The 12,237-nt window shown below is 36.3% G+C and overlaps 2 pseudogenes; one reads left to right on the top strand and one right to left on the bottom strand.

Moving 5' to 3' along the window:
• The first annotated feature begins 389 nt into the window (after positions 1-389).
• Positions 390-3,000, top strand: LOC125210238 (annotated as a pseudogene).
• LOC125210237 lies at positions 2,942-10,997 on the bottom strand (annotated as a pseudogene).
• Between the last annotated feature and the right edge of the window lie 1,240 nt (positions 10,998-12,237).

Genomic DNA, 12,237 nt, shown 5'->3' with positions numbered 1-12,237 from the left:
TAAATCAAAATTTGAAAAGGAGTTTTAGTTTTAACCTAAAGATAAGTATATTTCTTCAAAAAAATATTGTGATTGTTTTCAAGACACTAGAGATGGTCATTTATAAATAAAATTAGTGAGGGGAATGTGTTGTTTAACTATTCTAAAATTATAAAATTCATACTTTTTTGGGACAGACTAACAAGGATTAGTTCATACTTTTCAAAGACGAGGGAGTACTAGTAGATAAAGATTAAAGAAAAAATCAATCAATACCAAATTCTGATTAATATTTTCTTATCAAATAAGAATTTCAAATCATTTAATTTTAAATTCTATTCATACAAGAATATCCGAGGCCGAGTCGGGAAACCAGGCCCAAATTATAAAAACATCACTCATTCAAAAAAATGAAATTACCCCGAAAACATAAATCACAAATCTCCCACCTTTGCATCGAGAAAAAAGGGAGACCTGTTACAGAACTCCATATTTTTCAGATCAACACATTTGCTACGCCGATATCCTTCCTCCTTCTGAGGTGCTTTGCTTTTAATTTCTGTATTCATTCAATTTATATTGTGATTCTTCATTTTATTTTTCGCATTGTTTGGTACAAATTCAGGTTCGACCCCAGGATCGAAGTTGCAATCCTTAGTTTCCTAAAAATCTCAGTTCCTCAACTCCATCAGTATCAGATCTACCTCTGGTTCGTAATTTGTTTCTCAATTCCGCTAAATTCAATGTTTTTTGGAGTTATAATGTTAGTAGGTTTTGGGGGAGAAAATAGAACACAGTGAAATCAATTAAGTACGCAGTTAACAATTCTAGTTGTAAATCTGCAAGCAGATTAGCAGGAGGATGAGCAATAGCAGAGTTAGTCGAGGATTACTGACCGAAAACACGAGGATTTTTCTTTCTGATTCGTTTCTTACAAAGTCGTTGATGAATGAGAACAGTGCTAATTCATTGATCAGAGGTATCGTAAAATTGCTCAGTCGTATTCAACAATAGTTAGTCTTGTTGTTTGATTCTAATATTTTTGGCTGGAAGTGTGGAAGGTGATGGAAATGTGTTATCAGATTCTGGGTCAAGAAGAAAGTAACTCAGAGGAGTTGTTTTACAAATTGCTAAGCGATTCGCGCAATATTTCACCTCTCAGTTACAGGCTAACCGTAGCATCCAAGGTCAGCATTAGTAATATTTCAATTGTTTGCTAATCATGGTTGAACGAATCATATTGGAGTAAAATCGTGCGAAATTAGTAGCTGGATCAATATTCTAGTACACTAAGTTTCAGTTTGCTCAGTTCTATTGTTCACTGCTGCAAAGATTAATGAAATTTCGATCTCATTTTCATGCGATAAAAAGATTTGGTGGCATTGCTGAGATGCAGCCGTTATAGCCTCAGGCATCATGGCTACGAGCAGAGGAGTAGTTGCTGGGCGCCTTATGCTGCAGGCATGTAGTAACATTTTATTGAGTACACACAAATAATATGCACCACCTTGATGCTGCTGCTACTTTCCACAAAATCTAAATATTGTTTTATTTAATCGCGAAGGAGCCAAATCGAGATGTTATTGACTGTTCTGTTTGTGGATCATCTGGCTATGCCATCTCCGGAGACCTCAATTTCCTAGAAAATTTGGTTATGAAGAGTGATGCTAGATATATCATTGTGGTGGAGAAGGTGTGTAAATTCCATTTTTCTGGACTTTGTGATCCTTCTCTTGCAACAAGTTATTGAAATATGGATACGGACAGCATGCTGTATTTCAGAGGTTAGCCGAGGATCGCTTCTTCAACCAAATTCCGTGCATTCTCATCACGGCCAAAGGATATCCAGACATCGGGACCAGGTACATTGGCATTGTGATAAGTGTCATGCTATTCAGATATTAGCCCAATGTCATGAAGTTTTGCATTGCCAAATAGATTTCTTCTGCACCGGATGAGCGAGGTTCCTCAACTACCGATTCTAGCCCTGGTTGACTGGTACAAGTGCCCATCTAAAGATATGGAGTATCAAAGTTGTTGCAGGTGTTCACCATTCTGTATTTGGTTATTCAGGAATCCAGCTGGATTGGCAATATTGTGCACATTCAAGTATGGGAGTGTAACAATGGGGCTGGAAGCATACCGATATGGTATTAATTACTCCATGATGCGGTAATACCATTTTGGAAAATCCTTGTAGCTGAAAACCCCACTCATTTCCTGCTTTAGCTTGCAATGTCAAATGGCTTGGGCTGCGGAAAGATGACATCGACCAACTCATACCAGAAGAATCTTTGATTCCATTGAAGCCCCGAGATCATCAAATCGCCAAAAGCTTAGAGTCCTCGGAGATCTTGCAGGATATGTACAAGGAAGAGCTTGCCGCAATGATTCATAGTGGTTGTAGAGCAGAAATAGAAGCACTTTACTTCAATGGATATGATTTTTGGGCAAGTATATAGGAAAGAAAATTGTACAAGCCAGTTACATATAATTCAGACCTAGTTCAGAAAACTGGCTTGTGTTTACAACGCTAATTGTTGTTTTTTCAGTTATAAGAATAGAGATGTAAAAAATATATGATGCAAGAAAACACATGTTACTACGACATTATTCTATTAATCAGAAATGGGAACTTGTCCTACACAAAATTGTTTCAAACAAAATTATAACAGAGACAAATTCCTCTGCTATAGTAATAAATTTATGATGCAATACACCTTCACTGTTACTCAATTACTCAAATAAACAACTCTTTGACTTTCTTTAACACGGCCTATCCTCTCATTGACTCTTCTCCAGTGGTGGACGTATAGTAAAACCCACAGGATTATGCGACCCCGATACTTCATTGACAAATATTGTTATCTGATATCTGTAAATACTATATTTCTATCATTTACGCTCAGCAGCAATGTACACATCGTTGCAGGTAGGTAAACTTCCATACATACAGATTATATCAAGTTCTTTTCACCAGCAAGACTTTCTTCCCCTTCACTGAAAACCTGTCACTGCATTCAAGCTGCAACACAAACCAGTAAGTGATCCTTGCTCGACAGGGACTGGGAGATTTCTCCATCAAAAACAGAGTATGGCCAAGAGAATCACAATTCTAAAGAAACAATGTTATACCTTCTCCTTTAAAGAGGTAAGAGCCTCTTCTTTTGATAAGTTGGAAAACGTCAAAGGTGAATGTTCATCAACAAGTACTTTTAGCTGCTTCAGCTTCAACGACTCGCCAGGTGCCTGCAGCAAGAAGCGATTCAGCAGAGAATATGCAGATTAGGTCAAAAGCAGCTTCACAATATAACGGATGATACCTGTCCAAGAAGTCGTCTACACAGTTTCTTGAGTTTTGGCCTTGGTGCAGGATCCAAATCCACCTCCAAATTTTCGTGTTTCCTTTTTACTCCACTATGTGAATCAGAAGAATCCTCCCGTCGCTATCACCAAAAGTAGTCTTTTTCCCTTCAAAGAAGCAGCCTGCAATTTTCTTTTACGATCCTTGATACCAAGCCCTTGTTTACCAGATGTCTTTGTGCCCTGTAAATGCAGGTCCAGAGAATTTATTCCTTGCACTCATAAGCAGAATCCACTTCTGAAGTCCTCATGAAAACAGTATGATGTAATAGAGGTGACTACAAGTGATTATATATTCTGACTTTCAGATTGCTGAAAAGACTACTTCCTAGCGACAAATTCCAATTCAAGGTTTATACTGAAATCAAGAATTGGACCAATTACCCAATCATTCATGGTCCTAAATGGAGAACTGGCTTTACAGGGTTGCCAAGCAGTTCAAGCACTAGAGCCTTGAAGTTCAGATATCTACAGAATAATCAGCTACAAACATAAGAGCATACCTGAGCAAGGTTGTAAAGATTTTCTTGATCATCCTCATTGAACATGGTCCTCTCAAGGGACTTCTTTCTCCAGATTCAGCACCAAGCATACCTCCAACGACAAACCCAAGTTTGAAGCCCCACCAATCTAACGGAACATCTTGATTTTTTCCTGAAATTTTGTAATAAGAGATCATAACATGAGGTTTGGGAGTGTTGAGATATGCACCAAATATAATTCTTGACCAAACAACAGTGCAAGTTTAAGACACGGTTAGAAAGGAAAATCCAATTTCTAAAACAACAAGCAATATAAGTTTTGACTGTTAACTAGAATTAGGTTGAAGTCAACAAAATAACAAGTAGCATAATCAGCAAGTTTAAATGATTCTCACAGTTAAACTATACGCAGCTTAAGCTTGACAAGGCTGAAAAACTGAACATTAGAAGAGAATGAGGCTACTTAGCCAATATACTTCATCAATATGCAATGCAAGTTTGATTTAATCTACTTTCTTTACAAACAAGAAAGAAAGTGGGCATTGCCAAAGCCAGTTCAGATAATTAATGCGAAATACCAGAATATAAAGGATATATTACAACTAATCACAGCTCAACAGTTCAGCACCCAGGCGGGGCCCAAGAAAAATAGAAAAACATGCATCTCGACAGTACTCCCATGAGATACCAATATGAGAGCATCAACAAAAGCAGGCAATTCAACTTTCGCAGAGGCACACAGCATTATGGGAGGCGAGCCTCCATGATTGGCTGCAACTTGGGCCAAATGCCCGCGGAAATCATGCCGAGGTTTTCAATTTATTATACTCCATAAATTAGTATTGAATTAATACACAAGTGAGCTTGGCCTAGTGGGAGACGATGTCTCTTTTCCCACCCATGTTCGAAACTCAGCAGTCCAATGTTCATTGTTGTATTATTTTTATTTTCTTCGAATTTTCATTTTTTTTTTTTAAAAATGGTATGTTAAAAACTTATTTCTGTCAATTTTCAATATTTTTGGGATTAATGTGATTGATTTACTTTTCACTTTTCAAATTTGCCTAGACTCCAAAATGAGCAAATATTGTGTGAATTTTTTACTTTATAATAAAATTGTATTTTATATCATTCATATATCAATGTAATTGGAATATATAAAAGAGTATTCACATCCAAGGCATTTTATCACAGTAGAAAGGAAGCTACGCATAGAATGTTTCATTCAATAAACCCCATCCAAGGCATTACTTTTAACAAAATGAATCAAAGCTTACCTTCTTCATCTGGAACACTGGTTTCAATTGACTTTTCTCCTCTGATACTTCTGGAGCATTACGGGTCTCTGTAGCCTTAGACTTGTTCACCTAAGGCAATAATTTCATTTAATATGTTAGTGAGAAAGGTTAAAGATATTTTTGACATTCGTGATTCACCAATCATAGGTATAGGTCATTAAGTTTATGACATTCAAAAGGCTTTATAAAGTCAAAATCAGATCTATTCCAACTTAATCAAAAGAGAGTTCAACTACAGCGCCAAGCTGAGACTGGTAACCATTAACCAACGATTATTACCAAAACCCCAGAGCTAGTCAACTATGGAATTGCAGAAGTCGGGTCACTCGAAAAGGTTTTACAATTGATCATATCTTCTTCTAGTACATCAGTTTCCTTTAAAACCCCATGGTATACAAGTAACTTGTATCTTGTTTCTAACCATCCCAAACCACAAAATTTATTAAGACATGACATCACCCGATAACTCACTCACCAAGCTTAGTAGTTAAAAGCTCTTTGATTTAGCTCAACTAAAAATTGTGCTTTTAAGCCTATATTTCAGCACATAGCACTAAATCTCCAGCAATATGAACAGGAAGAATTCCAGGAACTTAGAAATAAAATCAAAATGAAAAATTAGATGAAATGCACATCCCAGTTCCGAATATAAAATGGATGCAGTAATGCCACTAATAAGTTATCTAAACATATTTTTTTGCATAATAACAGAAACTGGAAAGCTGCATTCAAACTATACTTACAAGAATTCCTTCAAGATCTTGAGAGGAATATGCACGAACAGTCTTTCCCTTCTCTCTTTTCTTATACCTGGATATTTGATATCCGAAATCACATTATCATGCACATCTGAATCAATATAATATATATAGGTATAGAAAAAAGAAAAATCAGCATTTTTCAAGAGAGCCTGACCTCCCTTGAGGTCGAGTAACCTTAGCAACTGCCTCCTTTTTTTCTTTAGAAGGGCTGGGTTTTTCAGCATCTTCATTTCTATCTATCTCATCATCTATTAAACACATTGGAATCACATGTCATGTACCTAGCATTACTATACAGACCCAATAACCAGGTCAAATTTCATTTTCATGTACCTTCATCCTTTGTTTTTTCAATCACTTGCTGCCAAAGTATACAATGAAGAGTTAATCAATTATGAGTCGTGATATGGGACAAAGTACATCGAATAAATACAATAAACGAAATAAGATGCAGAACTTACCACTTTCAGTTTCTTGAGGATACTGTCAAACTGAGTGGTATCAAAAGCCCACGATTTGGTATATCTGTTCCTATACCTGTATAAACCAAATCAAAATCATCCATTAGTTTATAAATCAAAAGAATTTCAGAGCTTAAGTGGTGCAAAAAATGGCAGACCTAAAGTATCCTGCTTGTTCTTCCCCCTTACATATCCTTTGATTCCTTGTTTTTTTTTTCCAAGCCCTTCGCCTTTTCCCATCCCTAAACAACCATTACATTGCAACAAAATTTGTGAACTTTTTAACAATCTTGTCAAATGTCGCCAAAAAGTTCTCATCATTCCAAAAAAAAACTTCTTTTCAATCAGTTTAATTAGATATATAGTTCAAAAAAAAACAGAGGCATCCAAAAACAATGTCGGTGAAATTTCAAAAACCCTCAATTTGATAATTTTAAAAATTTTGAACAATCTGTATTCGAAAAATCCAAAATAATCACAAAAAAAAAAATTGTAATAAAAAGGGGCAAATTAATTTTTTTCATAAAAACCAGAGCCATCCTAAAAATTCCCGGGTTGAAACTCCACCCCCCCCCCAATTTGAAGGGAAAAAAACCCAAAAAGCAGAGGCGGTGGTTGAAACAGCGGCAGACACCCTTTAAAAACCCAAATTGAAGGGGACGCGATTTACGGTTAGGACCACGTTCCAGTGGATCACGGCAGATAATAAAGTTCTTTAAATTTGTCCAAGGGGATTGTAGTAAATACCACAAATTTTTATAAATAGTCCCATAAAATTTGGAACATGTACAATAATATTAAATTATGAAATATTACGGCCTTATTTGGTTGCTAGAAAGTAAAGCTAACAAATAAAATGATACTCCCTTCATCCCAATAATTGACACTTTGACCGTCAATGGTTTTAATTGTAATGAAAAGTGGGTTGAAAAAATTAGTGGAATGTGGTCCTACCTTTATATATTAGTTTATAATAAAATGTGAGTAGGAATGAGTTAGTAGAATATGAGATCTCACTACCAAAAATGGTAAAAGTGAAAGGACAAATTATGTGGGACGAACCGTAAATGAAAAATTGGGACGAATTATCCGGACGGGGGGAGTACCAAGAACTTACAATATAATTCCTAACTACTTTACTATATCGTGTTAAAAAAAATATAAGATTTTAACTTTTATATTTGATTTAATAAAAATATTAATAATGTTAATATTATATTACAAAATTTATATAAATTATTAATTAAAAATAATTACAATAATATACTATTATTGTAATTATTATAATGATAATTTAAATAATTGGATTAAGATTTTCTTAAGTTATTAGTTTATATTATTGTAATCATAAGTAAATATATTTATAATTATAATTATTTATTGATATTACAATTGAATAAAATTTATAATTTCAAAATTCTATTAGGCTTTGTTGATTAATTATTAATTTATAATAGTAATAATACTATTATAATATATGATACATAAATAAATAATTATATTATAATTAATTAATAAGATAATAATTATAATAACAATTATGAACATAATAATAATAATAATAATAATAATAGTGTAATTATAGTTATTTATTATAATGAAATTGGTAGAGTATGATTCATAATTTGAATTTTTTTAAATATTTATTTAATAATAATAATAATAGTTGTATATGATGTACTACTCTATTTCTTAAATATGTAAGAATACTAAAATTGGAAAAGAATACCTAAGAAAAGCTATATCTGAATCAGAAATGTACTCATCCGCTCCATAAAAGATTTCATAAGACTCTTTCAGATTGGTTTTCCGTGATATAACATGCTTTTTGCTTATGAGAGCTTAACGCCACTGCTTTCTCTAGCTTGGTTTAGATAGTTAACTGCTTTCTTAGCTTAGTTCAATGGTTTCGATGAAATTGACTCGATATCGATCATTGCTTTCTTATCGCTTTTGAGCGTTTAGTAGATCTCAGTTTCATCGAGGAATTATCGACCTTTTAAATCTCGACTTATTTCCGTTTATGAAGCTTTGTGTTTATTTTCGTGTTGATGATGCTATTTAGTCATGTTTCTCGATGCTTTTCGAATTGGTGGCTTAGATGTTTAGATCCATGTTGTTTACGGGATTTCCAATAGTTTGTAAGTTGAGATCTAATTATTCACGTGCTCGATTTTCGAGATCTCGTTAATTTTGGTGATGCATGCAAGGTTAATGTATATGTTTATTCCGTCGCTTGACCCAAGAGAGTAGATCTGTAGTTCTAGCTTGAATTTTGTCTTTACACCTTGTTTTGAAGCATGCTCTGTTTTATTTCAAGTTGAAGTTCATGTCCATGCTCTGTTTCACTTGTTGTTTGGAGTAAGATGAAGTAGAAGTTAGTTACAAAATCGACCGTTTTTTTGCTGCTTTTCGACTTTTTGTGCTACCAAATGTTTAGGAAAAAGGGTTCCCACTTTTTTTTGCATCTTTGTTTGCCTTTTTTTGGGAAAGTTTACATTTTCCCTTATTCGGTGTTAAGTTATTTTAACCCCGGTTTAAATTGCCTAGTTTAGTTATCATGTAAGTGTAGATTTTTCCCCTTTCAACCTCCTTTTTTCCTTGGGGGATTCAATTCTTACCATTTTTTAAAACCCTTTTTAAAAAGGGCATGGGATCCCCCGTGACCAAATTTCTATCGTTTAAAACCTACAATGTTCTCCTTTTTTTATACATAAATTTTTTAACCTCATATTTCACACATAATTCCTCTATTATCCATCTTCCCCAGAGGATCTTTAAAGGGAATCGACAAACCCGGTGAAGACTTCAAGATTCAAAAGACCGGTTTTTTTGTGTTTTTTCTTCTTCAGTTATTTAATTTTGTTTTACTACTTGTCGATATGTAGCTAAACAGGAAAAATTTTGGGGGTTTGAAAGTAAACGCCCTTTTGTTTATTTAACTTTTGTTTTTTCAATCCCAAAAACTTTATTTATTTAAAATTCACATTTATATGATAATGTTTAAAATTTAGTGACACAACCTTTTGTCTATTTTTAAAATTTGAAATGAAAAAATTTGATTTTAAACAAATTTTTTTGTAGTGTTGTTAACCCTTTTGAAAAGTTTCATTTTTAATGGGATAATTTTTAAAAAGGGAAAAAGTTTCCCTTTTTTTTAAGGGGTATAGAGATAGGGTTTAATGGCATATAGGGAATCGAGAGATGATCCATATGTTAGACTAGAATTGACGACACTATAGTTAATATTCCCAAAAGGTTAAACCAAAAAAGTTATGCATTTACAAGGGGCTAATCAATCTATTGGGAGTTGCAATAAGATTCCCAAAATTTTTGTTTGTAATCGATGTTGTCCATCAAAGGATAATTGGGGGACTCGCCCCAGTAACCCATGGGCGTGAGATTGTATGATAAGTGGTTAATTAGTAAGGGTTGGAAATCAATATTCCTTGAATTCCTTTTTTTTGCCCGATTTTTTTTAATCCTCCTCCCAAATTTAGGTGGCCAAAATTTTTTTTTTCGATTTTGGGGAAATGATAATAAATAGAAAAGTGAAGAAAAATTAAAGTAAAAAAGAGAATAAGAAAAGTGCCAAAAAGTAATCCATTCTATTCAAAAAAAAGGGTGAGTGTAGGGACTGACTTAAAGGGAAAAAGGGGATAAAAAATGAAAGCAGAAATGATCACTTCAGTTGTAGAGAATGTGATCACACTCTACCCGAGCCAGTTTGGGGTGCTTGTGGACTGCACATCTCGAATTGTAAAATGAAAGCCCCGAGCAGATGGGACATATGTATACAAAAAGATAAGAAGCGCTTCGTGATGAGTTATGCTTTCAAATTTTCATACGCCCATGCGAACTATGTTACATAGTTGTGTTTTATTGTCAAACATGTCGCACTTGTTTCTAGAAGTCCACAATTTTCAAAAATTTAGATTTTGTGTTCCCCTAAAAAAAACCATATACGATGTTTACGGTAAATTTCCATTCGTAACATTGTTAGTTGACCAAATAAAACTTTTGCACGTGCAAACAACTATCGAACACCCTCGAAACTAAAATCCCAATCATTTTTTAAAATTAAATAAAATTCTGAAATTTTTTTAAATTTCTTTTACGTATTTTGAGTCTTAGACCGAACAATTTTAAAGTTATTATTTTTCACACAATTCACAAATATCAAATGTAGGCGGTGAGGTCAACGGCATGCTAGTTACTCATTACAAAAAAACGATCAAACATTTATCAGACACATTTGCCATGTCCCATAAGGACAAAAAACCCGATACTATTGCAGGAGTCGTTAAAATCCCTAATCCCCCCAAAAACACTCCCAAAAAATAAAAATAAACCCCAAAAAACACACACATAAGGAAGATCAAACCCTAATTAATCCTCTTCCTTTTATTCCCCCCAAAACAACAAATTCTTGTTTTTCGACCAGTCCAACCCACAAAATCCATCTAAGTCCTCGCCGGGCAGAGGCGATGTCATGGAAGTGAGGGGACATCATAATCTCGTCCCGCCTCCCGAAAGACAAGCTGATCTCTGCTTTCCCCCCTTCTGCAGCTTCCTGCTCTCAGAGTTCTTGTTACTTTGCATAACAAGTTTTGAGATCCTACCGAGAGCCACGCGCATGGTCTCATCGTCCATGTTCGCGAAGCAGCCCTAAAACCCCCCAGGCCCCGGGGCAGTGGAACGACGCGCCAGGAGAGACGTTGATCCTGACATCGTTAACAATGACGCCCCAAAGCCCCAATCTGGGCCCCGAACGTGGCCCCCTTTTGGCGCCGCCGCAGGTCCATCCAGCAGTAGACCCGGCGCTGCCCTTCAGGTCCGACCCCCATCTGCGCCAGGCCCTGGCACAGAGCTGCGCCTGGCGCAGGCGGGGCCGGGCTCTCGGGGGAGGAATTTCTCCGGGTTCCTCGCCCGGGCCAACATGGACCCCGGGAGCAGCTGCGTCTGAGTCGAGACGAGGCCGAAGCTCGACATCTTGCGCCCGCAGGAGAAAAGGGGGCGTCGTTGAAAGGTACAGGACCCCAACGGGGAAACCCCGGGGAAGCCGAGGCCCCGGAAGGCTGTAGATGATGTGGATGATTTCCCGGGTTGGTTTGTGGGGATTCCTGCAAGATTTCGGCGTGCTGATGAAGCCGGGCCCTGGTCAAAGACAGGGGCCCAGAAAGATCTCGTCGCAGATTAGGTGGATGTTCTTGTCGTTGAGGGAAGTTTACCCCAAATAAAGTTTCCCGAGCACTTTTCCCAAAAGGGGTTTGAGGGGGTTGTTGGGGAAGGGGCCTTTCACTTTGGTGTTTGATTTTTGAGCCTTGTTGAATGCGGTTTCGGGGGGCGTCCCCGGGTAAACTTAAGTCGTTGGAGCTGCCGGGGGCAGGGGGGATGAGCTCAAAATCCCCGTGCGCCCCCGTCAGATCGCGGTCGTTTCTGCATCCCAGAAATATATTAGCCCGGGAGGTGCCATATATAATGATCCTTATGTTCGTGAAAAAAAAGACACATTTGGATTGACACGTGTTTTAATAAATAGTTTGACCTTACAAAAAAAAATTCGGAAAAAAAATTTGTGAAACGAGTGTTATTAACAAATGGTTCCAGGGTAATATGGGTGGGCACCAAGAGTGCTTCCCTTTGGGGCGGCCAGACAGAAGGCCAGTGTTTCTTGGGGGCCCGGTGGCGCCACCAAAACTTTTTGCGGTCTTGGGTCGAACCGGACCCGTTCCCCCACTTTTCTCCATGGGAAACTTGCAACAGCCTGCATATGAATTTTGTTTTTTCAATTTCATGGATCTTTAATGATATTATTTATTGATGATAAAAATAAGTAGACATTAATAAAAACATTTCTGAATTTTCAAGGGGCCCGATAATCTTGATAAAT

The sequence above is a fragment of the Salvia hispanica genome, chromosome 3 (assembly GCF_023119035.1).
Source record: "Salvia hispanica cultivar TCC Black 2014 chromosome 3, UniMelb_Shisp_WGS_1.0, whole genome shotgun sequence".
Taxonomy (NCBI): domain Eukaryota; kingdom Viridiplantae; phylum Streptophyta; class Magnoliopsida; order Lamiales; family Lamiaceae; genus Salvia; species Salvia hispanica.
This window is presented reverse-complemented; position numbering and strand designations above follow the sequence as displayed.